This window comes from Corythoichthys intestinalis, chromosome 2 (genome assembly GCF_030265065.1).
Source record: "Corythoichthys intestinalis isolate RoL2023-P3 chromosome 2, ASM3026506v1, whole genome shotgun sequence".
Classification (NCBI taxonomy): domain Eukaryota; kingdom Metazoa; phylum Chordata; class Actinopteri; order Syngnathiformes; family Syngnathidae; genus Corythoichthys; species Corythoichthys intestinalis.
Genome location: NC_080396.1, coordinates 33,119,164 through 33,145,928, shown reverse-complemented (window position 1 = coordinate 33,145,928; position 26,765 = coordinate 33,119,164). Strand labels below are relative to the sequence as shown.

General features: G+C 37.5%; 1 protein-coding gene across 4 annotated transcripts in view; it reads left to right on the top strand.

Annotated features, from left to right (window-relative positions):
- The window catches only part of camta1a (calmodulin binding transcription activator 1a), a 568,653-nt gene that overhangs the window by 40,000 nt on the left and 501,888 nt on the right, over positions 1-26,765 (top strand). The gene's annotated exons all lie outside the window — the stretch shown is intronic.

Below are 26,765 nucleotides of genomic sequence, written 5' to 3'. Positions count from 1 at the left end.
TTGTGTGGTTGTTTGAACGATGTGCTAATGCTAGCGAACGCATGCTAACCGTTTGTGTCATGTCATTGCTGTAAAAGCACCTAATTATCATTTATTTACATCGATGCGAACCTGTTTAGTATCGAGGACGAAATTGATTCAGCAAATTATACGGACATCCAGCATCGTCATTTGGGAGTTTATCCCGCTAAATAGCCAGGACCGAGCCGTAGCGTCCTGGTGAGGACAGTATATTTGCATTTAGTTGTTCATGCACTGTACACTGTACACTTATCAGCATGTTGTTCTTTATTGTATTTTTATATTAAATTGCCTTTCAAGATGACATGTCTGTTCTATGTGTTGGATTTTATCAAGTAAACTCCCCCCCAAAATACTCCGGTGCGGCTCGTATGTTTTTTATCTCTTCGTTGGCATTTTATGGCTGATGCGACTTATACTCAGGTGTGACTTGTAGTCCGAAAAATACGGTACCCACCTTTTTTATCTGATTAATTTTTGCACAATTTGGCATTCTCCCGATGAGCTTCAAGAGGTGGTCAACCTGAAATGGTTTACACTTTACAGGTATGCTCTATCAGGGTTAATTAGTGGAATTTCATGTTTATTTTCAGTTGGTTTCGGACCATAATTCGTGTTGAATGAGGTTACTCGAAACTTTTGGCCTTAACTGTATATTCATTTAGTACACACACAGGACACAGTTGAAGCCGTGAACAACTGCACTAGTAAATGCAGCTCTTGTATTCATTTGCAAACATAATGGAAGCAATCAGATTTTGTGGCTGGGCATTTCCATTAAAGCTTGTAATTTAGTAAACTCTGCCCCCCCCCCTCAAATCTGCTAGTTTTATCTGCTTACTCTTCTGTTCCATGAGGATTGCAACATTTCTTTTGATAATATGTCCTTGAGCCCTTTGGTCCCAGTGAATGAAGGCACTTTTCTCCTGCAGATGTTTACACATCAATGAACTTGGCTCTGTTGGAAAAATAAAGCTGACAAGGACATAATGATCCGTCCCCACAGGTTCAAGATCCAGGACTGAGCAAGTTCTTCAAAACCTTGTTTGCTCCCATACAGTCACAGAACAAGGACATTCTCTGTGGATTTTCTTCTAACAGTTGTTTAAAGTAAAAAGAAACCGTGATGACTCTTTGTGCTCTTATGCTGTTTTCCCCTGGTCACCTAAATGTCTAAAACATACCTTTGCTGCAGTAAATCTTGCCCATGTTTAGTGTGCCCAATAAAAGTTGAGCTCAAAACCGTTTTCAGTAAGGAATGAATTATACTAAGCACACACTGAAAGCAGAGTAGGGTGTTTATTGGATTGCTCTCAGCTCTCCTTGTTGATTATATTTTGCACAAGTGCATTTTCTGCCTTGCAAGAGACATCTGCCCAGCGTATTTGAAAACCTTTCTGGAAGATGATGTTCTTGGATGTAGAATGTAGATTATACAAAAGTTTGATGTTAATACTCAACTGTATAAATTCAAAATCTTCATTAATTCCATGAAACATTGTGAGTTTTGGTTTGTCTTGATGTACGTACCTTAAAATTGGCCGGTGCCCACTATACGATGCACTGTATCTCTCACCCAAAATCAGATGGCATAGTTTCCATCTCACCGTCATTCTTCATCAGGCTAAGCAGTATGGAAAATGGATAGAGGGATACATTCGACCTCAGTTTCGTCTTCCGACAAGGCAGATGAAGAAAACAACATCTGATATGTGCTGTGCAGACTGCATCAAAACACCAGAGTTTGGCTATTTTTGTGTGCATCATAAATGAACCTGTTGTGATTATATATGCAGTCTTGTCTTTTTAGTACATTTGTGGTTCCAATAATAATCTGTCATCTAAAGATTAGTGGGCAAGGCCTGTTGCTGCGGTTATTTAGATGTGTGCCAGAAAAGCTCCAGGACTATTGTCATTAGAGATGTATTGAAACCCTCTTCAGTGTTTGCCAGATGATCAAGCAACATGCCTATAAAATGATTTGGCACCGTTTGCATGGTAGAGTGTACAAAATGAGGCGAGCGTTGTGTCAGGACTTGCGGCTGCTCCCAATACCCTCAACTCCAGAAAATTTCCAGCCGAGAAGAACGTCACCCGATCTAGCTTCTGTGATATTCTTTTTACCTCTTTGAAATAAATCGTTTGTGACGCCAGTCTTGGAGGTTTTCTTCCACATCTTGCATCGTTGCTCGAGAAAGCAGATTGTCGTTTGACTCAGTTTCTGTATATAGACAAGGTCTGGAATGGATTTTTGGTGACAGTTTACCTCTGACTTTCGCCTAAGACGTTGAGGCGCCAGCAATGCTATAGTAAAGTGTCCTCCTTTCCCCTCTCCTCGACGCAGCCTGTCCTTTAACAGAACCTTGAAGCACCATTGAAATTCCACTCTGCCTTTTGAAATCTCGCTTGATGAGGCAACACGGACCCACAGTGGCTTTTCTATTCTCCCACTGCAGGATATTTTTCAAAGTCATGTTTATATACTATAAGTAGAAAGGATAGAATATGCTTTGATGATATCTTACAGCAAAAATGCTTAGAAAACTCTTTTGGCGCAGCGTATGATGTGCTGTGTTTCTCTCATGAGATGCTCACGCACTGTAACCCTTGGGTTATATAATGTGTAACCAATCGTGTATTAATGCAAACATTTATTCATAGCGATTACAAGAGCTTACAAACAGTTCACAAATACATTTTCTTTATCATCATATTTATATTGAGAAATTGTGCCCTCAATCAGCCATCCAAGGAGTGATTAATGTGCATGATTTTGCACAGTGGTTCCAGTCTGGCAATGTAATCTCATTTTTCGCCTGTTGGTTTGCTGTTATGTTGAGAGATAATTGAGCTTTACTTTAAAGTTAGTAGCACACATCTTTTATAAAAATGAGTTTGACATGCAAGCCACTAATTCCTTGAGTCATTTTGTTTTCATGGCGTTTACAAAAGTCCTTTGACCACGCTCTGAGAAGCGTACGGTGTAGCTGTAAAACCAAACAGTGCACATTGAGTAAGAAGCTACAGAATATTTCAAGCCTTTATCCCTCAAGGTGTTTGTGATAAGCCTTCACATATCTGTCTTTTTTGTTGACATCTCCCTTTTCTTTGTATCCACTCACACATTTGACCTTTAGCAAAGCCATTTTCTGTATTGAGTTTCCAAGTATCATGTATAATATGTGGATTGATCAAAAGAGGAAACGATACGTTCCAGTAAGACTTTCTACAGGGCGTGTGTGTGTGTGTTCAGTTGTGTCTCCATTGCCATTCATGTAGTGTTGGGGTTAGGTCAATATTATATTAGCACTGCCATTGCATTTTCCACAGCGCCATGAATAATGTAAACGTTAGCTATGCCTACATATAAACACTGCCCATTATCAGCCCATATACTTCGTAAACGCAACACTGTTCTTAGTTTTTCCACCCAGATTTGATTAACCTTATTTTATGTGGTCTGGCCAAGTCGGTGGCCTGAAGTTGTTGCCACAAGAGATAGAGCCCTTTCACTGCAGAAAGAGACCTTCCTGTGACCTTGTTGGAGACAATCAATGGCCGTTATCTCCCCCAATGCATAATATATCCCACAGAAGGTGGTCCACACATCCTCGTAATGTATTGACCTGCACAGCCAACATTTATCAACCGGACTAGCTGGCTAAATAATTTAGCTTTTGAGTTCAGACCGTACTTAGTCAGCGGCGCCCAGACAAAGTTAGCCCTTTTCCAAGTTAGATTGATGTTTTATACAGAAACGAAAAGCACAATGGGTGAAACAACTTTATTAACTCTATGCTGCACAGATAGCACATTGCTACTTTTCTCTTTGTTCTACATATTCAGCTCCGCAAACCATTTCAATCCCTTTCTTTGGAAAGGCTGAATTCAAAGCTGGTTGAGTTTCACAACTAATACGTGTAGCCTCTGCTTGGTAAACTCTGACCACATTACAGTAAATTCAGAATCGATAGGCACAATATATCCCACGGCGGTCCTTCATATATTACACTCGTTTCCACGGCTCTACATTTATTATTTTCCTACCCAGTTATTTACTCTTAAATTGCCACAGGGTCTGGACTTATCGGCCCTTGAATCAACTCAACAGCCTTAATCGCTGTTGTCGGCAGATAACATTTGCTTTCATTTACACGAGCAAACTATAGATTGTTTTTGCTGAAACTGTTAGTGTCAGGTAAAATACAGACAGCTCACTTAATTCTCACATCGGAGTAATTGAATGGAAAAATACGCACACATTCTTCTGAAATGCCGAGTAGTTTATTTGAGATGTTTTTCTTATTGTTTAAGTTTTGTAGCTCAGAGGCTATTAATTTGTAAGCCTCCCAGAAAGAAAAAAGATCATTATACAAGCTTTCAAAAAGATCACATTTCTGAACAACAATGCAATTTTGAATTCCTTGAAGAAAGCAGAGCAGTAAATTAAAATTGGATTTTCTCTTTGTTCACACTTTTCACTCCACTGTTTTAAGGCTTAAATCTTACCTTTAGGATATTTGCTGGCTGTATTAATAAGAAATTGATGTTGCAGATGACTTTCAGTCCAGCTACAGCAGATTACCATACACAGGATGCATACTAAGCAAGACAAAAGAAAGGAGGCTCATGCTGCCTCTAAACTCAAGCCTACCTCGAACCAAATTACATTGCTAAAACTATGGCCTCACCAAAGCAACATATTATTGATAATCTAGTTGGAGAATGCAAATTTACTGTGTAATTAGGAATTTATTTATACATATTCACAAAAAAATCTTATGTGCTTGTTGGATGTACTGTTAAGATGTTGTACTTAATGTTGGCCTTGGTTTTGAGAGCAATGTTTCTTAAAAAAAATATCCCTTGATTTATGATCTTCAGTTGGCCGAATGCAATGTTAGTGATTTGCATTTTTTTGCTAAATGCTTAACTTTCAAAGGTTATGCTTGCCAAGTTTTAATACTATTGCTCTAAGTATTAAAATATGCCATGAAACCTGACTTTTGGAAAACACCCTAAAATGCTCCATCATTGGAAATTATCATATTTTAACTCCAAGTTCAGTTTTGAAGACTTTTATTTTGGATTAATGAATAACAATCTGCCATCTGATCTAATCAACATCTGGATGATGTGATGCATGTGTACTTGATATGCATGCTGTAATTAATGGTATATTGATTGAACAGTCATGTAAATCAATGCAAATGCTCAAATGTGCGTGGACACATTATAACATAATTCCTTCTTTTGGGAATGAATGATTACTGGTACTTTTATCACTGTAAAATAAGCATTAGGAACTACATAACCTGCAAACCTTTTATTTTCAAAATAAATGATTTGTGAGCAATACGTTGCAAATTATTATAATTTAATTAATTATTATTATTATTTAATTATTATAATACATTTACTGCGAGAGCCATATACTATTCTTTAAACAAAATAGAATGGCTTCACACACACATTTAATTAATCCTTTAATGGCATTCAAATGAAACTATGCCAATTCAGAGATGCACATTCATTGATGCACATTCATTGAAAAAAAAACAACAACAACAACATACAAAATAACGAAAAAATAATGAGAAGCCCCTGCTTTAGTCAGCGTTCATAATGAAAAAAAAAAATCCCATATTTCAAGAATTCCTCCCCAGTGAACACAGCAGGACACACCTACAGACATGCTTATTTCTTTAAATCTGTTACATGACAATCATATGATAAATGCCCAAAGGTTTTTTTAATTCTATTAAAATTATTTGGCTGATTTTTGACAGCTGTATTGATTGCTACACACTGTATAGAACAAGATGAGTTGCTTTGATTGGAGCTTTCTAAATTGTTGTTTACCCCTAATTCTACTTACTCCGTTAGAGTTTGGGTTTCCGGAAAATGTTCTACTTTCAACAAGTTTTCCTTATAATCGACAAGTAGAGATTCACCACCTAATCTTTATATTCAGCTCAAAAGCTGTACTGATCTCAAATCCTTAGCGATGACGTGTCGCCATCTACAGGGACCTGTTAGTCATAGTGGTTTACAAACCCGAATTTCACCAGAGGGCTTCCTGTTGAGAAACACACTTGAAGAAGAAATGGTTGGATTCCAGAATAGAAACATCCATCCAATAGAAACATCCATGGCATTGAATGACTTCATTGAAGTGTGGCTCCCAGAAAATCAGTAAGCATTTGTCCATGTTTCTCAAGATTGCCTCCTCACGTTTAAGCGAATGATTCCAAATAAATGTTGCTGGAAGTCTATAAGATGGCAGTGGCAAAAAAAAAAAAAAAAAAAAAAACCCAAACAAACAAAAAGCAAAAAAAAACCCAACAAAAAAAGTCAATGCTTGCATTTGTATAAATACACCGACATTCAATTGCAGATTGTCTTGGTCGAATGCAAAGCAAGGCATCAAAGCTGGATGTACATTGTCACTGCATAATGAACTACATTCAGCTCTTTCTAGCAGCCCCCTAAACCTGTTAGCACTACATGCTCTCTGCTGCCAGTATGCTGACATGATGGCTTTTCCAGTGAGTGAGCAGGCCTGCCAATAGTGTCTGCGCCAGAATGGGCTGCCGGTGTAGAAAGCAGAGGAGAGGGAGACTCTATGCAATTCTATAAATACCGCTGTCAGGCTTATATCAAATCAGTCCTGCACACTAAAAGGCCGACATTAGTGTTTGGTGTATTTTCACGCACACGTCTTTAGAGGTCCACAAACACCGGAAAGGTCAGTGTCACGCTCAATAGCACATTCACATGAGTGGCTTTGTGCAATGATATTTGTCGGGATGGGTGTCATGGACAAAAAAAAAATTCATTAGAACTAATTATCCAGGGGGTTATAACATACGGCTATTAAATCTCCTCATCCAACTGCTCTTGCGTTCATCCTGCACAGCAAATTTCGACCACAGATGAAAAAATAACTCTAAAAAAATACACAATACACTGACATTTAGTCTCTTGAATGATTTATTATTCCATTTTTCTTTGCCCATGGGTAAACATACTCAATACTTTCTGACTGAGTACTTAGTGTTCCTATTGTTATGCTCTGATTTGTGTCCGAGCTGTCGAAAAATGTCTAACTAGCTGCTCCAGTATCAGGGAACCCCTTATTTAAAAGGCAAACATTCCTTGCCTGAAGCCTGCTCATAGCAGCCTGCGCCGATCATAATGAAGTTTCCTGGGAACGGATGATAATCCTGACACTGCATCCTCCTAAGTCAGTGAGCCATGCAGCCTAGATATGGATGTGTCGCTGGCAGATTGGGAGCTAGATTTCCCATCTCACACCCCCTGTGGTTGCTGGAGCCGTGCAAATGCAGCTACAGTATGTAAAAGAATAGGGCTGTGGGAGTGAAACATCTACGGATAACCTTCAAAAACGACATGGACCAGTGCCTTTACAGAAAGGTTCAGGTTAAGGGCTGTGCAAACTCTCCCCATGAGAAAAGATCACATTTTAGGGATGGCACATTGGCACAGGCAATCATTTAAAAAGGTTGCTCAACGCTATTTTTGCTTTGATTTGCGGTCTAACATCGGAGATAGCAGGACTATATGGTGGCAGTGTGCAGAAGTTACATCATAACAAGCAGCAGTTAGCCCATTATGGAATAGTTGTTCAATAATATGGCTTCAAGCAGTTTATGGTTTCTCAGTAGTTTTAGAGGTTGTTTAGAGACTAACTCATTTCGCATAAGAAAAAAAATGAAACCCTACAAAGGAAAATTAAATAAGATAACTGTTATGGCATTCGTTTCTATGGCACCTTGAAATAAGTAGATAGTAGATCTGTAGATAACCCTCTCTTTTTTTGTTTTGTTGTGGTTGGCTTGAATTTTGGTTGTGACTCTCATAATTAAATTTGTGACAAAATGTTGGATTCATTGTGTTTTACGAATTAGCAAATTTATGCTCTTTTCTTAGTGTTTTGATTGACATCTTGTTGAGCGATTAGCAGCCATTTTGGCTTACTGAAATCTGATACTTGTGGCAGCCAATTTGGCTCATAGTAATTTGAATTTTATCATGTGACCTAATAAACGGGGTTTTGAGCCTCTGAGCTCAGAGCTTCCCTTACCATGCCAGAAGTAAGCTCCCTCCAAAGGGACATCATGCCTCTCATGAGTGTTTTTCTATAGTTCGACTAGACACGAATTAATGTTTAACACAAAAAAAGAAAATTGCATTACCAACTCTCAACATGTTGTACTCGTATTGATATTGGCATCATTGCATTTTATGATAGTTATCAATCTGTTCACCTTCAGTGGTGCTGTACTATAATATAAATGCTCTGGATTGCAAGCTGGCACAGATGTGTGTTGCCTGAAGGTCAGGGATGGGTAATGCCCATCTGCCTTTCATTCTTTTCCTCCATCAAAATGTTGATGGTGTGAGCTGGAATGTGGTAAATAGAAGCGGAGTGAAATAGAGGCTGGAATAGAGATGAGGTTTTTGGGTGTCATTGTTAAGCTGAGCCGCAGGCTCGTCCCGAAGGACATTTAAACTTTAAGTCCAAACTAAGCTCAGAATGAGGAGCCAACGTTAATCCACCATCCTCCGGCAGGTATTACACAAAGGCTAAACATATACATGGGGAGGCTGGCCATGAGAGAAAGTTGGATAATTAAAGTCTGCATTGTATGGAGAGGGTATACCCTTGAGGTGAGTCTGTTTGTCTGTCCGGTGTTTTGAATAAATGTTATCACGGTCATAGAAATGGGGATCAATTTTGGAATGACCGTATTAACATTGTTTAATGCTAAACTCATCTTGGGATCTTATTTTTTTCATTGCTGTTTATTCAAACATTAAGAAACCATCAACCACCTGTTTTATTGCTGTTTGAAAGTGTTTTAGGACGTATTCACACCAGGAAAGGCACTTTCTTTGGTCTGCACCAAGATACATTTGTCCGCACTTTTTTTGATGCGGTTCCTTTTCACATTGCAGTTTGAGCACGCCACCCAAGATTTGACAACAAACCTACGCATGTGCAAAAAAATCGTTCAATCAATGGACAAAACGGTCTGGGCAGGGTAAGATTGTAAGATTAGAAAATAAACAGTCACTGAGCTGCAGAGTACTACAAACGTGCTCATAACGATTTAATTTTTTAAAAAAAATTTTAATTGAAGCGTTTGCGGGAAATTTGAAGCATTAGAGGCCTTTGATGCCACGTGCATTTTAAAAGGACAGTAGACATTCCGCTCCACATTGAAACCAGACTCATATTAGCCGATGTACTGCTAACCACAGACTGATGCTAACCAAACAACACTTCCCTGAAAGCCTGTTACTTGCAAAAAGGTATGACCTTTCTAGAGGTGGGAATCTTGGGGCACCTAACGATTCAGTTACGATTCAGAGGCTCCGATTTGATAAATCGATTATTGATGCACCCCACCACCCCAGCTATTAGCTGCTTTTAATGTTTCGTACATTAGTTACAAAAATTGTACAAAAACCTTCTCAGGCTTAAATAAACTACTATTTAAGTATGAAGTTAACAGTTCAAAACAGTAAATAGATTACTCAAGTCCCCATTCTGTAACGGCAACTTTAAACTATCGATATCGAATCTTCCATGGCCGAATCGCGAATAATCTTAGAATCGTAAATTTCGCACACCTCTAGTGATTTCCATTGTTGCCAATTTGGCGACTTTCTTACTAAATCTGGCGAATTTCAAAGCCTCTTGGCGACTTTTTTTGTTCAAAAGCGACTAGCGACAAATCTAGTGACTTTTTCTGTTTTTTTTTTTTTAACTCACTTTTTGCTTCTCCCACAAAGTTATTCATCACTCCAACAGCACAAATACTGGCAAATGGACAATTATGCAAATAAGGTAATGACGTCTCTCCTAAAATTCTAGCGAATTTTAGGAGAGCCGATAGCTACTTTCCTTAATGGGGAGTTGGCAACACTGTTGATTTTAGCTATGGCCTGGACCACGGTGCGGTCGCTTTCACACCTATAGCGAACCGCACCACGGTACGCTTGGATGCGAACCGAGACCACCTCTCCAGCGAGGTCACAGATTGGCTGTTTGATCTGCTCCAGTGTTCTCTGGTTTGTATTCACACCAGTCCAAAAGGTGTTGACCATGAACTTTTTTGGTTTTGACTGGGTCAAACAGGGCAGGTGTGAATACGGCCATAATTCTTGTTTGAAACCATTTTTATGCCCTGCTGTATCACCCAATTGCATGTTTTCACTTTTAAGGACAGCATGTCAAGACAATAACAGAATATTTTTCTGTGGATTTTAAAAATGCATATTTGTGAGATAGTATATCACTAGTTTATTCAAAGCTAATAGACCACATATTTGTTTTAGTGTCAACAACTATAACTATAAAACAATAAAATATGACAAATGTAAAGGTTATCAATACACATACTGTAATTAGTTTTGTGTTGATTGAGAATGGCTATAGTAGGAGCTCATGCTGACCCAGACAAATTGTCCATTGTGATCATTTTGCCTTTCAGTAACTTGAATCATTCTTGACATGCCAAGGTGTCTTTGTCTTTGACAATCCTGATCCTCCTTAGCTGAAAAAGAGCCAAAGTCAAATTGAATCCAGAAAGGAGGATTTTAAACGGAAAGATAAGGGGGCAGATATGCCTTAATCATCATTTGCTCTTGATTAGAAAATCAATGGTCTTTGATGCCAGAGTGCATGTCTGCCTTTGGAGTTAAGAGTGTGACAATGACAATGTAGACTGGAAAATTGGCCTTTTAAGCAGCTGCTGTCCCTTTGTTGTTTGGAGCCGTCTTCTTAAATGCGGTGAAATGTCTCTTCTATCACAGAACGTCTGCTTGTCAAGACCTGACTTTTTCTTGGGCTTTCTCTGTTAAAAAAAAAAAAAAAAAGTTTCCAAAGCTCGGGGAACTTCTTATTTGGTGGAGCCGACTTTTCCCATATTTCCTTGATTTATGGAACAGATGGGGAATCAAGTTGTCACTCAATTCTCTGTGGCAGTTTTTTTGATTTCCAAAAGTCAGAGAATCTTTGATGTCTTCCCTGGCTTACCTGTCATATTATTTAAATAGAGCGTATTTCAAATTATAGCAGGGGAGGGGGGCATTTTTCAAAATTTTATTATTCTTTTTTTGAAATTGGTGTTGGTATAAAAAGTGAAACAATCGTTTGCCTCGTTTTCAGCTTTCACAATAGGTTTTCCAAAAATGATGCGAGCAATTAATGTTTAAATGATTATATTCTTCCTTAAATTGCGTGGTTGGTTATTGGTTAAAATATTCTTAATATGGTAAGATTTGGAATGCTTCTTAACATTCATGTGGCACTGAGGATGATTTCTACACATGGTTCAGCATCTTTTCTTGAGTCTCCTGTCCTCTCTGTTCTTTGCCTTTGGGCATTCTGTGCTGTACTTTTTTTTTAATTTTTTTTTTTAACCAGGCTCTGCATATTCAATAATGGCTTATCAACACTAGCTTCGTTTGCAGGAGCCTGTGGGAAGATGGATCATGCCTGGTTGGCATTTAGGGTTTTGGGATACGATGTTGGTGTACATATTATTCAGTTAATGTCTCGCTTGAACTTAACTAATAAGTTACTGAATATTTTTGTTATATTTTATAGTCTGGTTTAGGTACGTTTCCAAGTTTTGATACATGGGATAAGTTCCAGTTACCCGCAGTCAGTGTAGAAAACACATGGTTTTATTTTTGTCCATAAAAGCATACATTTTACATGTATTTTGCTAACCAAATAAATCAAATTCTGGCAACTGCAGCACTAGTCAAGTAGTGCAGTGGTTTCTTAGGTGTTTTCACCATTGCACCTACAGTTTCCTATTGTTGCTAAGCAGTGTTGGTAGTCTTACTTTAAAAAAAGTAATTAGTTACAGTTACAAATTACTTCTCCCAAAACGTAATTGAGTTAGTAACTCAGTTACCTCATTGTAAGAGTAATTAGTTACGAAGCAAAGTAACTGACATTACCTTTAGTCTTCTACACGTGATTGCATTATACATTATATAACATCTTTCACATCAAAAATGTTTATATTAACCGATTGAAGAATAAAAGCACTATACTGTTTACAGTATTTTAGAACGTTTGGTATTTATTTGGATCAAATATGTCACAGTCTGTCAAGAAAACACAAATGTAAACTGACAATTAACCAGTGCAATTAGGAATGGTAACGGTGTTGCAAAGATGAGAAAAGAAAATGTCGGAATGATCATATTTCAAGCAGGATTTTCCCTTAAGAATACATTATAATTCCATTAATTGGTTCCACAGCCCGAAAACCTACACTAAATCCTTAATAAATACTGCTAGTACTATTGCAAGTAACAATTACACAGAGCAAAACAAATAAATTATAAATAAAAATCAGAATTACAATGTAATCATAATAATAATTCCTTTAATAATGTAATGAATCGATTTCGAATGTGGTGGATGTGTTTTGCGTACTGTACCTGAACGCACCGCGTGGCTCGCGTCACAGTGAGATAACTGCGTGCGGTAGAGATTTTAGTTTCACTTTTAATGTCTTGTTGTTTTTGGCATATATTGCGGGGGACAAAAGGCTTGTTGTGCTGCACAAGTTCTGAAACAAATGATTAAAAACCTGACGAAGCTGGCGACTTCCTTGCTGATGTTACCACAGTAATAATTGTCACCTTATAAATACTGGTGAATGGAGGTCGGAGGAGGACCGTCGAGATAAGAGACATTCTATGGCCGTATTGTCGAGCCAGTTCATGGACATGCACATTTTCATCTTCATTTCAATGTAGGGCTGCAGTTATCGATTATTTTAGTAATCAATTAATCGATGAACTAGTTAGTTCGAATAATAGAGTAATCGGATAAGGAACATAAAAAATTAAAATACCTGAGCTGAGCCTCAAACTTCATGAAAAAATACATAAATAAGGATCTATGTACAACAAAAGAACAATTGGCTAACCTACATAGCAAAATTCCGCTAGCTTAAATGCTATAAAATGCTAAGGTTTTTATTTATTTATTTATTTTTTAAATGCTCTTAACAAATGGTTCAGACACATATTCCCACAAAAAACGGCTAAATATACCTATAAACTCAATTACGAATGCATTAAAAAAAACATTTGCTAAAAAAAAGAACTTGACCTTTGTTGGTCTTAACATGGAGCAGCTCGACTCAGCCATGTGAAATGAGGCAGACTCGAAGGCAGTGTATCCACCCAAATAAATAAAACTAAATGCAAACACTTTCAAAATAAACTATTAGAACTTCAATTAAACCGATACTCAAAGCAGCAAAATTTAATTAGAATCATTTTTTTCTAATCGAATACTCCGGTTAATGGATTAATCATTGCACCACTATTTCAATGGTAAGCGTCTCCTTTTTTCACCATTGCACTAAAATTCTTCGAGCCCATGTTGATTTCTCCCACGAGAAAATCCGCTGTGCGTCCGTCTTGCGGGAAAACAAAAAAATTGCGGCACTGTCATAAATCGTCATATATTGAGCATGTCGTTGGATATAGAGACAAATGGCGAGTCAAAATTCACTTCGGATGTCGAAAAGATCGTGTGTCGAAGTGATCGGATGTCGAGGTACCACTGTAATTGCATTACTCACTACTGAAAAAAATGCCAATATATTCTAACGCCGTTATTAACAACACGATTGTTAAGTCATGACCTGCTTTTACAGATTTGATCTTCTCTTTAAAATGTTAATTGAAAACATGCACTGTATGTCATATTTAAACTTTAATGGCACACACTTACAAAGAATAAAAACAATCCCAAAATGTATTTCTACATCCTGAATAGTGAGCCACATCCCAAAAGAAGTCAGAAAATGTTAGAAGTTGTTTTTTTTTCCCCCTTGTGTCTCTTAGTGTCTCTTCTTCTTCTGTAAATGCTGGAGGAGTTTTGCCCTTGACTTGCTTGAGGTGATTTTGCACTGAATAAAAGCAACATTTTAAGGGAATTATGTAGCCATAACAACCGTCTAAGGTACCAGCACATTGTGTCAGCTGCGGTTGTTGAATGTGAAGTAGCAGCTTATTCTGCTATGGGAATTGCCACATCAATCAAACAGTTTTGATGCGTCTTTAATTTTTCTATCCATGAGCACCCAGTTTCCTTCTAGATTAGATTAGTGATTGAGCACTGACAAACAGTGGACCACCTTCAGCTACTCTCGTACCTTGACTGATTAAAGTCACTTCAGCATTTCTCAGTTTAATGTCAGGCAATAAAATGTTTGTTGAGCATTTGACAGACTTTACTTCCCATACCTTGGATTCCAGTGGCTTCAATGCCACGTTTATATGCAGGTCTATTTCTTTTGTATGTAACTGAAAAGCTGCCATCTATGAATGTTGGACTTCTGACATCAGGAGATATTTTTCTTTCTATCTTTATTAAGATGTGCAATAGTTAAATACTGAATATAGGACTATTTTCTGCAGATCAAGGGTGAGGGAAAACTATGATGCAGCGTGTCATAGCAGCTCCTAGCACTTATTAAGCATCCAATAATTTTGCTCTGATTCCTTAGATTGCTTATACCACCTCCAGGCATATTAGATATGTTGTGATTTCTTTCATTCTTTCTTTGGTATTGCATCCTACTAAAAGCATTTCCTAGAAACAAGTTTTGTTTCTTATCCTATTAAAAGGAAAATATACGGTATATATCATTTTTTGGGAGTATAACGTACATGTTTTTGCAAAATCATCACAAATTGACGAATAATTTACTAGTCTACAAGCAAAATGCTTCATTGATGAAAGTAGTGAGATTTTACTAATTTGGCTCACTAAAAGAGAAAGGTGACGCCAAAAGTGTCAATTGACTATAATTTTTTAGATACAATACCTTGCCAAAATGTCCAAGTAATATAGGCAAAAATGAGTATCAATTGAAATCAAAAGGTTTATTTCTGGGTAAACATATTTTATTTCAAAAAGTGTCTACCATTTCAGAATATAATTGTGTCAGTAAGAGCTCTGTCATAATGTACTGCATATTGCATGTGGACAAAATGGTTGAATGTAGACAAATTTCATGTTATGTCAAATGTAGCAGTTGTAAAACTGACGTTCTCTAATTCCACCAATATATCAAACTTCTTAACTTATAATCAAACTTCAACATTAAATAACTTGAATACCTTAGCCAACCAGCACTAAAAGCTTTTATTTTCCAATCCATGTCACCACAGCACGTACGATTTAGCCATTTTTTTTTTTTTTTTTAAATCCCTGAAGCAGATATTTTCCAAAATTTTGTAGACCAGTGTAATAGATGAGCACAAGAAAAAATGAAAAATAAAAACAACAAAAAATAAATAAAGGAAAGAATATGACGTAGTCATACTGTTTACAGTAGATACAGTAATTTCCTAAGACTTTTAATGAAAATATGATAAGCCTTGTCTAGTGTTACAAATTTATCACTTTATCAATTGATTATATTTTAAACCAGGATTATTTGCACAAGGCCAATAGCTTACTCACGATTAATCTCTCATTATTTTAAAATTTTACAATAAAATACATTTTCGAAGGTTTTATTACTCAACACATGAGTAAACAAAGACTGTATGCTCAATTTATGGAAAAATTAATCATTGTTATATTAACATCAACTTTTTGATGTTAAGAACTACTTCTTGATACTGTTTAATGCAAAGGGTTACCGGTGTGATACATACTTATGAAATAACACATTTGCCCAAATGATAATTAAATCTGATAATTTTGATTATGCCTGACAACAACTCTGGCCAACATTTTTTTTCATTTTCGGTTGCGTTTTTCTGTATGCTTTAGTTTCAATGCAATCGGCATTTTTGATATTTTTGTATAAGTGGTATTGGATTAACATTAATGCAATACATTGTTTGTTGACCAGTATAGTTAGGTAACCAATAAATATCAATTTGCTACAACCTAATTTATATGAATCCCAACTTAGCTTTACATTTTGAAATATTCACTTGCACAACGCTCTAAGAAAATCACAACACAATAGCTCATTGGTGAGTCATCCCACAATCACTCTTCACTGTTTGGAAAATATTCTCATAATTTTTCTGATTTAGTGTACAGTGGGGAAAATAAGTATTTAGTCAACCACTAATTGTGCAAGTTCTCCCACTTGAAAATATTAGAGAGGCCTGTAATTGTCAACATGGGTAAAACTCAACCATGAGAGACAGAATGTGGAAAAAAACAGAAAATCACATAGTTTAATTTTTAAAGAATTTATTTGCAAATCATCGTGGAAATAAGTATTTGGTCAATACCAAAAGTTCATCTCAATACTTTGTTATGTACCCTTTGTTGGCAATAACGGAGGGCAAACGTTTCCGTAACTCTTCACAAGCTTTTCACACACTGTTGCTGGTATTTTGACCCATTCCTCCATGCAGATCTCCTCTAGAGCAGTGATGTTTTGGGGCTGTCGTTGGGCAACACAAACTTTCAACTCCATCCACAGATTTTCTATGGGGTTGAGATCTGGAGACTGGCTAGGCCACTCCAGGACCTTGAAATGATTCTTACGAAGCCACTCCTTTATTGCCCTGGCTGGGTGTTTGGGATCATTGTCATCCTGAAAGACCCAGCCATGTCTCATCTTCAATGCCCTTGCTAATGGAAGGAGATTTTCACTCAAAATCTCTCGATACATGGCCTCATTCATTCTTTCCTTTACACAGATCAGTCGTCCTGGTCCCTTTGCAGAAAAACAGCCCCAAAGCATGATGTTTCCACCCCCATGCTTCACAGTGGGTATGGTGCAATTCAGTATTCTTTTTCCTCCAAACACCAGAACCTGTGTTTCTACTAAAAAGTTCTATTTTGGTTTCATCTGACCATAACACATTCTCCCAGTCCTCTTCTGGATCATCCAAATGCTCTCTAGCGAACCGCAGACGGGCCTGGACGTGTACTTTCTTCAGCAGGGGGACATGTCTGGCGGTGCAGGATTTGAGTCCCTGGCGGCGCATTGTGTTACTGATAGTAGCCTTTGTTACTGTAGTCCCAGCTCTCTGTTGGTCATTCACTAGGTCCCCCCGTGTGGTTCTGGCATTTTTGCTCACCGTTCTTGTTAGTATTTTGACGCCACTGGGTGAGGAAGGAGTTGAAAGTCCGTGATGCCCAACGACAGCCCCAAAACATCACTGCTCTAGAGGAGATCTGCATGGAGGAATGGGTCAAAATACCAGCAACAGTGTGTGAAAAGCATGTGAAGAGTTACAGAAAACGTTTGGCCTCTGTTATTGCCATCAAAGGGTACATAACAAAGTATTGAGATGAACTTTTGGTATTGAACAAATACTTATTTTCCACCATGATTTGCAAATAAATTCTTTAAAAATCATACAATGTGATTTTCTGTTTTTTTTTTTTTTTTCCACATTCTGTCTCTCATGGTTGAGATTTACCCATGTTGACAATTACAGGCCTCTCTAATATTTTCAAGTGGGAGAACTTGCACAATTAGTGGTTGACTAAATACTTTTTTGCCCCACTGTAGGTTAAACTTAAGCTTAACCACACATAATGAGGAAAATGCTTGACCTGTAAAAATCCATAACAATGGGGCGATTATTCTGATATTTTCAGAGGTTGACGAGGGTTCAAGTTTGGTGACGTATGATCATAGATTTTTGTGTTTGCAGTTTCTGAGTGAGTAGTTGAGGCATATTGAACAGGAAAGCTGCAATTAAGTCACTCACATCCATGAAGATTATAGTGTTTACGCGGCATCCAATTGAACCCAAAGCAGCTCAGACATTATGAATGCATTTTATACTGTAATTCTAACATGACATGTGAGACATCTCTTCAGTCATTCATAATTGTTGACAGAGTGCACTTTGGAATTATTAATCATGATTGAACATTTACCAAAGCTGTTGTTGGTTTATTTGTCCCAACAGTATGACGTCTTCTTGTTTTGTATGCATGCAGGTAATATTTATCACCAAAAACAATTTTTTGCCAGTTGGTTTGTTAGTCTAGCCTGCATTCCTGTTTTTTGCCTTGTGATTCTCTTCTCTAATCCATGCTGCAAACTGTGCTCGCAGCGTGGCAGTGTGTTCCACTCAGGCAGCCCCGCTGTGCCAAGGTAATGATTGCAGGTGTGTGTGTGTAGAAACTACTTGTTGGCCTGACAAGATGCGCACAACAGTCTCAAAATCAAACGTTTTTTCAAAAGATTCTGTTCCGTGTGTTATCCGCACCTTCGATGTTCCGCGGATGTCTGCACACAATGCGCTGGCCGTATGTGTTTGGCATTGTTCCTCTAAAGATGATGTTACAAGTCTTGTCATCGGATCCAGTGCTATTTGCATTTTTCTGGGCCTTTTGTGACGCAGCTGTGTCCCGGTAGTGTTCTCCAACCAGAGAAAAGGCCATCGTTGTCAAAACAAGGGCCTTGTCTTGCTCTGCTGTGATGTGTCTATCGCTCCTCACGCCTGTTGCTCCTAGGGCCAAAAACAATATGCTGTAAATTGCTCTACGGCCTCTTCAGGTTAATGTGCTGCCCGTGAACGTGATGTGATTGGGTATCGATTCACAGCACACCGCTAAAATTGCCTGCCTCATAGCCCCTGACACCAATTGTGACAGCTTCAGTACACGGTGGGTGGAGTGTGGCGGCACGGGCACACGTCTGCCGAAGGATACATCGGCTCTCTGCGCTCTGATCCCCGGCCTCGGCTTCCCTTAAGAAGGCAAAGGATTACAGATTAAAAGAGCCTCCCCCCTGCAGAGTAGCGTGATCACACTATGCAATACATATAGCAAACTAAAAACCAAAATGCTAGACTGCACATTTTGCATTCATTTTAAAAATAAAAATTCATGTAAACATCCCCAAGCACATTTGCACACTTTTATAATCTGTTTAAAATTGGCAAAACTGACCCAGGATGTGCTGTGCATGTATATGTCTACATCACTGCGAATAAAAGCAGTATCCTGTTTTAAGATTAATAATTACATGGTAAATAATCACTCGACACTTAATCCCCTCAGACGCGATAAGCAAACATGTCACACTCCATCTTTGTGGACGCGACGCCCAGCTAAATTTGAAGGCTTTACTGCTGCTGGGCCGTTTCAATGGAAACTTGTTTACATGAATTTGATTTCACAATTACAAATATTTATATATAATTGCCCCTTGAGATACAAGTGAAGTAATTTTAGAGAATATTGAGAGCCCAGCCAACGAAGGACGGTGCTAATCCTAAACATAAAAATTGAAAACTATTAGTTGCGCATTTAAAACAATCAAAGAACATTGCTTTATGGCTGGGAAAGCATATAAGGGAAAACAAAATTGCCATGATAACATTTTGCTTTCGTTGTAAACTTAATTAATACCTTATATACGGAACAAATTACCGTAATGGCCTGAATATAAGACGGCGTTTTTTGCATTTAAATAAGACTGAAAAAGTGGGGGTCGTCTTATATTCGCGGTCTAGACATCATACCCATTCACGACACTAGATGGCGCCAGATATCATTGAAGCGATGTTCTGTCATGACAGATCTCAGCTTCTCTCAAGTTTAACCAGTTTGCATTATTTTATTACAATGTTTTTCCTTATTCAAATTTGTTTCACGACTACAGTTACAGTTAGACTTCACTTTGATGGTTAATTCAGTTATTGCAATTTTGTTGTTTTATCACAATAGATTGGTTTACTTACATTTCAAAAACCAGAAGCCATTCATTTACGAATGTGATTGCACTTTAGTTTACATATTTAAATGTTCAGGTATTAAGATTTGAATGAGGCATAATAACATGCTTTTTCTCTCAAAAATATTGTTATAATCATGTTTCAGATGTACTGTAATTATTTTCTGTATAAAAATTAATTTGGTGTTCAAAAAGTCGTTTTTCAAACCTGAGTCTTGAAAAAGAGGGGGTCGTCTTATAATCAGGGCCGTCTTATGTTCGGGCCAATATAGTAGTGGCATTTCCACTCATCCCCATGTAGAAAAAATATTTGAGATACAAGTGTGAGATAGGAGCATGGTTACGGATCAGTTTGAAATTTTATATCAAGGCACCGCTGCAGTTTTTTTTTTTTTTTTTTTGCTTGACTGACTTTGGTTGGTTGCAGGAGAATCAAATGAATCCTCAGGCTACTCAATCAATACAAATTCTGACACTTAATGTTGAGATACATATAGGATGCTATGGTAAAATTCTGCCCAAGCCCTTCCACCCTTTCGTGGGCCCCTCCAATTGATCATCCACTGCAGCGGGTGGGTGCTGACAGACACATTTGAAATGTTCATACAGTATTATATCTCAGTGCATCATCATAATTGCCTTTTACACCTTACCCTCGTCCACCCAGATCACCTTTACGTCCAAAAACCGGGCTCTCCGGAGGACCGGGCCAACGGGCGGAGACGACATGTTGTATTTGAACCCACATTTCCCTACTGCTCTATTAATAAGCTATGCAAGTGATGAAACATATCATCATCAACTCAAACAAAAGTGTTTTAAGACACTATGACATTACAAATGGTGCGCCTTGGACGGTTGGAAGAAGATACAGTTTACTATATCAAGCAGATACCATAATAGGTAGTGGAGGTGACTGGAGGACTCAGGAGTGATGTGATTGATTAATTCCGATTTATTTATCATCATTAATTCTAATAATTCTAAAACAGTTTTACTCAGGCAACATACAAAAATGACATACTAATATGTGTCCTCCATGTTTTTTTGCCGTGACAACAAAAGCACATGAACAGGACGCACTCAAAATTAACAATTAGCAAGTGGTATGGAGGATTAACTTTTCCAGAGCACGTGAAGACTGCATTAGTTTTAATGTGTTCATGTTTTGTTTTTAGCATTATCTGATGCCATCCAACAAATGTGTCATTGTTGTCAATATCATACTTTACCTGAGATTTTTTTTTTTTCATATTTAAAAAACAGAATGCTTACCAATATTTTTTTTTTTGTTTGTTTGAAATTTGAAATTCCCCATGATTGATGTCAACATGTCTTATTGTTTTATTTCTGCATCGTGTCAAATCGTATTGCTTCCAAACCAAATTGTAATCGAACCGTTGTCTTGAAAGATGTTTTAGAATTAAATCACCGCCCATGTATCTTTATAGGTATCAAATCGGCCTCAGCCCTTATGCCAAAGATTCCCAAACAATTAGAATATGTTGTCTGACATAAAGTACATATTATTGCCATTCTGATTTGGCATCAAGGGGTACTGCTTTGTTTACACCAAGAAAGAACAAAGTGTGATTTAGGGAAGAGAGAGGTCACGCTACTTGATGTATGAGTGTTTTTCTTCATAGGTGAAAAGAATGATGAATGGATGAAGTCCACTGTCGCCACATAACGGTACCCCTGTGTACCATGGCAGTGGGGAAAGAGGAAGGTGTATACTTGAGAGAATAAAAGTCAGCCTCCTCAATCAGCACTGGCCAAAAGATTTCCTGACAATATATCCTTGTGGTTCTTTTATGATAAGCCACAGGCTGTGGGGGTGGGAAGTATGAGTTTGTGTGTGTGTGTGTGTGTGTAGTGGTGGGAGGGGGGTCTTGAAAAATAAAATCTGTTTATTTGACCTTTGGTTTTGTGGCATTGGAATTAAACATGACTCGGTTAATACACTAAATGCAGCGACAAGGCTGAATACAAATGTTGCTTTAGTTTCTTTTTGGGTTTACTTTACACGTGATCAGCGTCAGCGATGACATCCAGGTTGTATAGGGAAGTCCATCATTCCGTTTTTTTTTGGACCATACAGTACTAGATTGGTTCAATATCACTTTTCCTTCAAACGACATGTATCTATGTATTCATTCTCCCACCAAGGCTGACCTTAATGATCCTTGACTTTACCTTTTTATATTCCTGCTGGGAGGAATAAACCTTATACCATTATCAAAGTAAGTTGCTTTCTGTCTCAAGATGCTTGCAAAATTGAATTTCAGCAACTTTTGCAATAAAGAAATTCATTCATTCAATTCACAGATAAACAACCAGAGTTCATAATAAAACAACTCAGTTCAGTTGAATTATTACATCATCAGTTTTAGGGGTCATTTGTCTGAAACAGTGCATTTTGTTTGCGTGTGTGTTTAAAAGTCTTTTTGTCTATCTCTTTGTTTGCACTTGTCCTGACAGGTCGTTTGTTGTCGAAGCTATTAATTCCACCCATTGGCCTGCTCCCGTTGTGGCCTCATTTGCCGATATATACTTGCTCTGTCATTAGTCTATATGCCTACTCTGCACCTTGAAGAGAAATATTGACATTGTCCAAGTACTGCTCATAGCTTTTGAACGCCATCTGCGCTTTTACATATCGGGTGTCAAACGCAAAGGGTGAATTCATCAACGTACTTGCGCCTCACTGATGTAGCCACGGTCATCACCTTGAACGTGGATCGGGAAAAGAGGCACTTACAGCGAGTAGCAAAGCGCAGGAGCTGACCTGGCCATTCTGATGCATATGTTGCACGGAAATATTGACTAGCTCTTTAGTCTGCGACTCCCTCAGGTCCGAGTAATTGTCTGTCTATGTTTCTATTGTTTAAACTAACAGTATTTTGGCAAGCCTCCTTTTCAAATGAGTGTTAGAAACCTTGGCGAAACCATGATGGCTGAGATAAACAAGGATCATTTATCACGTCGATTCAGATGATCAACATTAGTTATTTCTCCCGAGATGTATGGCCTTTTCTGAAGTGGTGACATTTGCATTCAAATAAGGTCAGTGACATAACCTGACCTTTAATCGTGTTATTCCTTACAGTAAACCCTTGTTTAGGGGGCACTTGCAATCTTTTTAACCTCTACCCTTTACTGTTATCGATGAAACATATTACTGGAAATTCAAATATGATTCTGAAATGAAATTATGAAAATGAAATGGAAATCTGTTTTCGATTTTCTTACTTAAAGGTGAAACAATAGTAAAAAGAATATTCAACTTTTTGCTTGAATAATTTTACTCATAATGCTTTGGTTCATACATTTGAAAATGAGTCTGATTTCACCCTGTTTTACGTGAATATTTAAAGACTAATATAATACATTTTTTTCCCCAATTGAAAGCTCACTCATAATATTCATGTTTTGCAAAAAGAAATTCCCTAAGTTAACCCATAACAAAATACAAATTGAGTGTGTATAATCTCAGTGGAAATAACATGATCAAAATCTGTCTTCAAAACACTTTGCAAAACAGTCTAATCAACAGTTTCCAAAGTAAAATAAACCTTTTTGCACTGGGAAATGCTGTTTTTTAGAGTGGCTAAATTCAGACGTTCCTGTGATTTGTTTATCCTCAGCGGGCATCGATGTGCAATTAGAGAATAGTGGAAGATTGTTTACATCTCAAACAAATCCAAGAATAGCTTTACAACAAATAAAGATAATGAATCATGTGCTCAATCACAATGATGTAAACAACACTAAAAACGATAATCTTAACAGCGGGCACTTCCAAAGACCTTTGCACCAAGCTTAACAATCAGTTTGACAATGATAAATAGAGCTGGGATTTGGATATAAAGTTCACAGATGAGAAGAATTGAGTAAGGCAGGAAAAAAACACTCATGTTCATTTTTATTAACCCAAATTAAAATGTTCACAGGAACCAAATGTTATTGAGTCTATGCAGAATGCATGTACTGTATTTCAATTTTTTGTCAAGAGTTGGATTCAAATGAAAATACCGTATTGGCCCGAATATAAGACAGTGTTTTTTTGCGTTGAAATAAGACTGAAAAAGTGGGGGTCGTCTTATATTCGCGGTCTAGACGTTATACCCATTCACAATGCTAGATTACGCCAGATATCATTAAAGCGATGTTCTGTCACGACAGATCTCAGCTACTCTCAAGTTTAACCAGTTGGCATTATTTTATTGCAATGTTTATCCTTATTCAGATTTGTTTCAAGACTATGGTTACAGTTAGACTTCACTTTGATGGTTAATGCAGTTATTGTAATTTTGTTGTTTTATCACAATAGATCGGTTTATTTACATTTCAAAAAACAGAAGCCATTCATTTATGAATGTGATTGCACTTTAGTTTACATACTTAAATGTTCAGATATTAAAATTTGAATGAGGCAAAATAACATGCTTTTTTCCCTCAAATATATTATTATTATCATTTGTTTCAGATGTACTGTATTTATTTTCTGTATAAAAATTAATTTGGTGTTCAAAAAGTCTTTTTTCAAACTTGAGTCTTGAAATAGAGAAAGTGGAACAAGTCACAATGAGTGGAGGGTGGCAGACTATCAAATGAAATATTTTTGGTGACTTTCTCATACTACGATGTGTTTATTGTAGGGCTGTCAAACGATTAAAATTTTTAATCGAGTTAATTACAGCTTAAAAATTAATTAATCGTAATTAATCGCAATTAATCGCAATTCAAACCATCTCTAAAATATGCCATATTTTTCTGTAAATTATTTATATTCTGTAAAATAAATTGTTGGAATGGAAAGATAAGACACAAGATGGATATATACAGTGGGGAGAACAAGTATTTGATACACTGCCAATGGGAAAATCCATTGGCAGTGTATCAAATACTTGTTCTCCCCACTGTACATTCAACATACGGTACATAAGGACTGTAGTGGGCATTTCACTCTACTGTCATTTAAATCTGTCTATGCTGTCCTCACTCCGAAGCGTCTACTTTTTCCAAAGCTAGACAGCTAGTGAACGACGCCTTAATAATCAGACTTCTTCCTTTTTCATCTGATTTATTAATAAAATAGCCTCAAACCATTGTCCTCTTTAGACCGTCATAAAACTACAAAAAAAAAGTACACAAGCATTGCATTAGCAACAACGTTAGCTTAGCACGCTATTCAGGTTCACTAAACATAAACAAAAAGCGTCTCATACAAAAAATAGAACATTTCGCTTACTAACATAATATGTACATTCTTTACAACAACCATACTTACGGACAGATCTTGCCCAAGGATCATATAAGCACAACATTACAATGTAGGCTTCAGCCCGAGACGTCGTGCAGCCATATGAACTGGCAAGAAAAAAAGAAACCATGTCGCAAAGCGACCACAAGAGTTCACTGTTGTGCTGCAGCACAAAAAGCCTTGCTGTAAAACTTACCAAAAGGCAGAAGACTGTATGAGCGGGACATGTGCGTTAATTGCGTCAAATATTTTAACGTGATTAATTAAAAAAATTAATTACCGCGCGTTAACGCGATAATTTTGACAGCCCTAGTTTATTGACATCACACACACAGCTCGCAGAAGCTCCCCCTAATCACAGCTCTATTCTACATCTACATCTATATCTACAGTTCTGGGTTTCAGCCCTGCTTTATTGCATATTTAATAATTGTACTGCTGACATGAACCGTAATGTATATGCATGCTGTAAGTCTGGTTGTTTTTTTTTTTTCATCCTGTATTGGTTTTAGAACCTAAGAGCAGACATCTTCAATTTGTAGATGCAAAATATTGCACTTGGGCTCTTTTGATGACTTGCATCTAATTTGGAATTAGCATATCCCAGTGAAGTATACTGTAATTTGTCTTTGATGATTGGTGAGGCTGTAATAGATGGGGAATTGCTTACTCTCCCTACTGCCCCATCTTCTTCTCTCTGGTTTGCCCTCACTCTCTTTCTTCAACGATTCTTTGAAATGCCCTTTGACTATCAGAACTGTTACACAGAGCTCCTATTTTACAAACTCGAAATGAAAGGGATTAGGTGCAAAAACCCGAGGCTATCCAGATTTACGGGTGCTAATTTATTTGTTTTTTTTCCCTCCTTGAAACAGAGCAGACTTGGATCTAATCATCATAAAATTCCAAAGCTTTGGGCTTTGAAGCTTTTTGACAATTTTGCTGCAAAGCAAGCGCGACGCCCGAACAGCATGTCTGCTTTCAGATCATCCGTGATACCCTGTCATCAGCCTCCCTCGCTTCCCGCAATGTTTTTGGTTTTTGTTTTGGTTGCTTCTATTTTTTGTTGTTGTTGCTGCTGCTGCAAAACACATACAAATGCTAGATAATGAATGAGTAGGAGACAGAAGACTGCAGAAATGGGACCCTTTCAATTTCACTGCCGAGAGCCGCATGGATTGTTTTTTTGTGTTTTGCGGGCACACGTACTTTGCAATTATCTGTGCAATTATCTGTAATTATGGTATAAGAATTTATCAGGCATCCAATGTGTAGGAAGAATGAATATAGATTGTTTGCACAGCTAAATGCAGATTGTTTGGTTGATGGCAATTAGCAGTAAATACCTGTAAGCTGTCTAGTCTGCTTGGAACTCTCATGTTCCACATTGATCAGCTACAGATCACATTTATTCACACTGCATTTATTTATTTTTAAATGTAACGAAGTATGCTAAAAAATAAGATCAGTTTCTCCTTAATCATAATGTGTTAGTCTTATATAATGTTTGTAAAATTGTTTATAGCATGACATCAACATAGTAACCCCGAAGGTGCTCCTGAAAATGTACTTTTTGGGCTCTCAATTAAATTGTGGTGCAGATGTGTGGAGGTTTTCACATTTTTAAATGACACTGTAAATGTTTGTTTAAAATCTATTTCATTGGAGGCCAGAGATGACTGGGCTCGGTTGGTGGAGCGGTCGTCTCTCGAGTTTGAGTATCCTTTGGC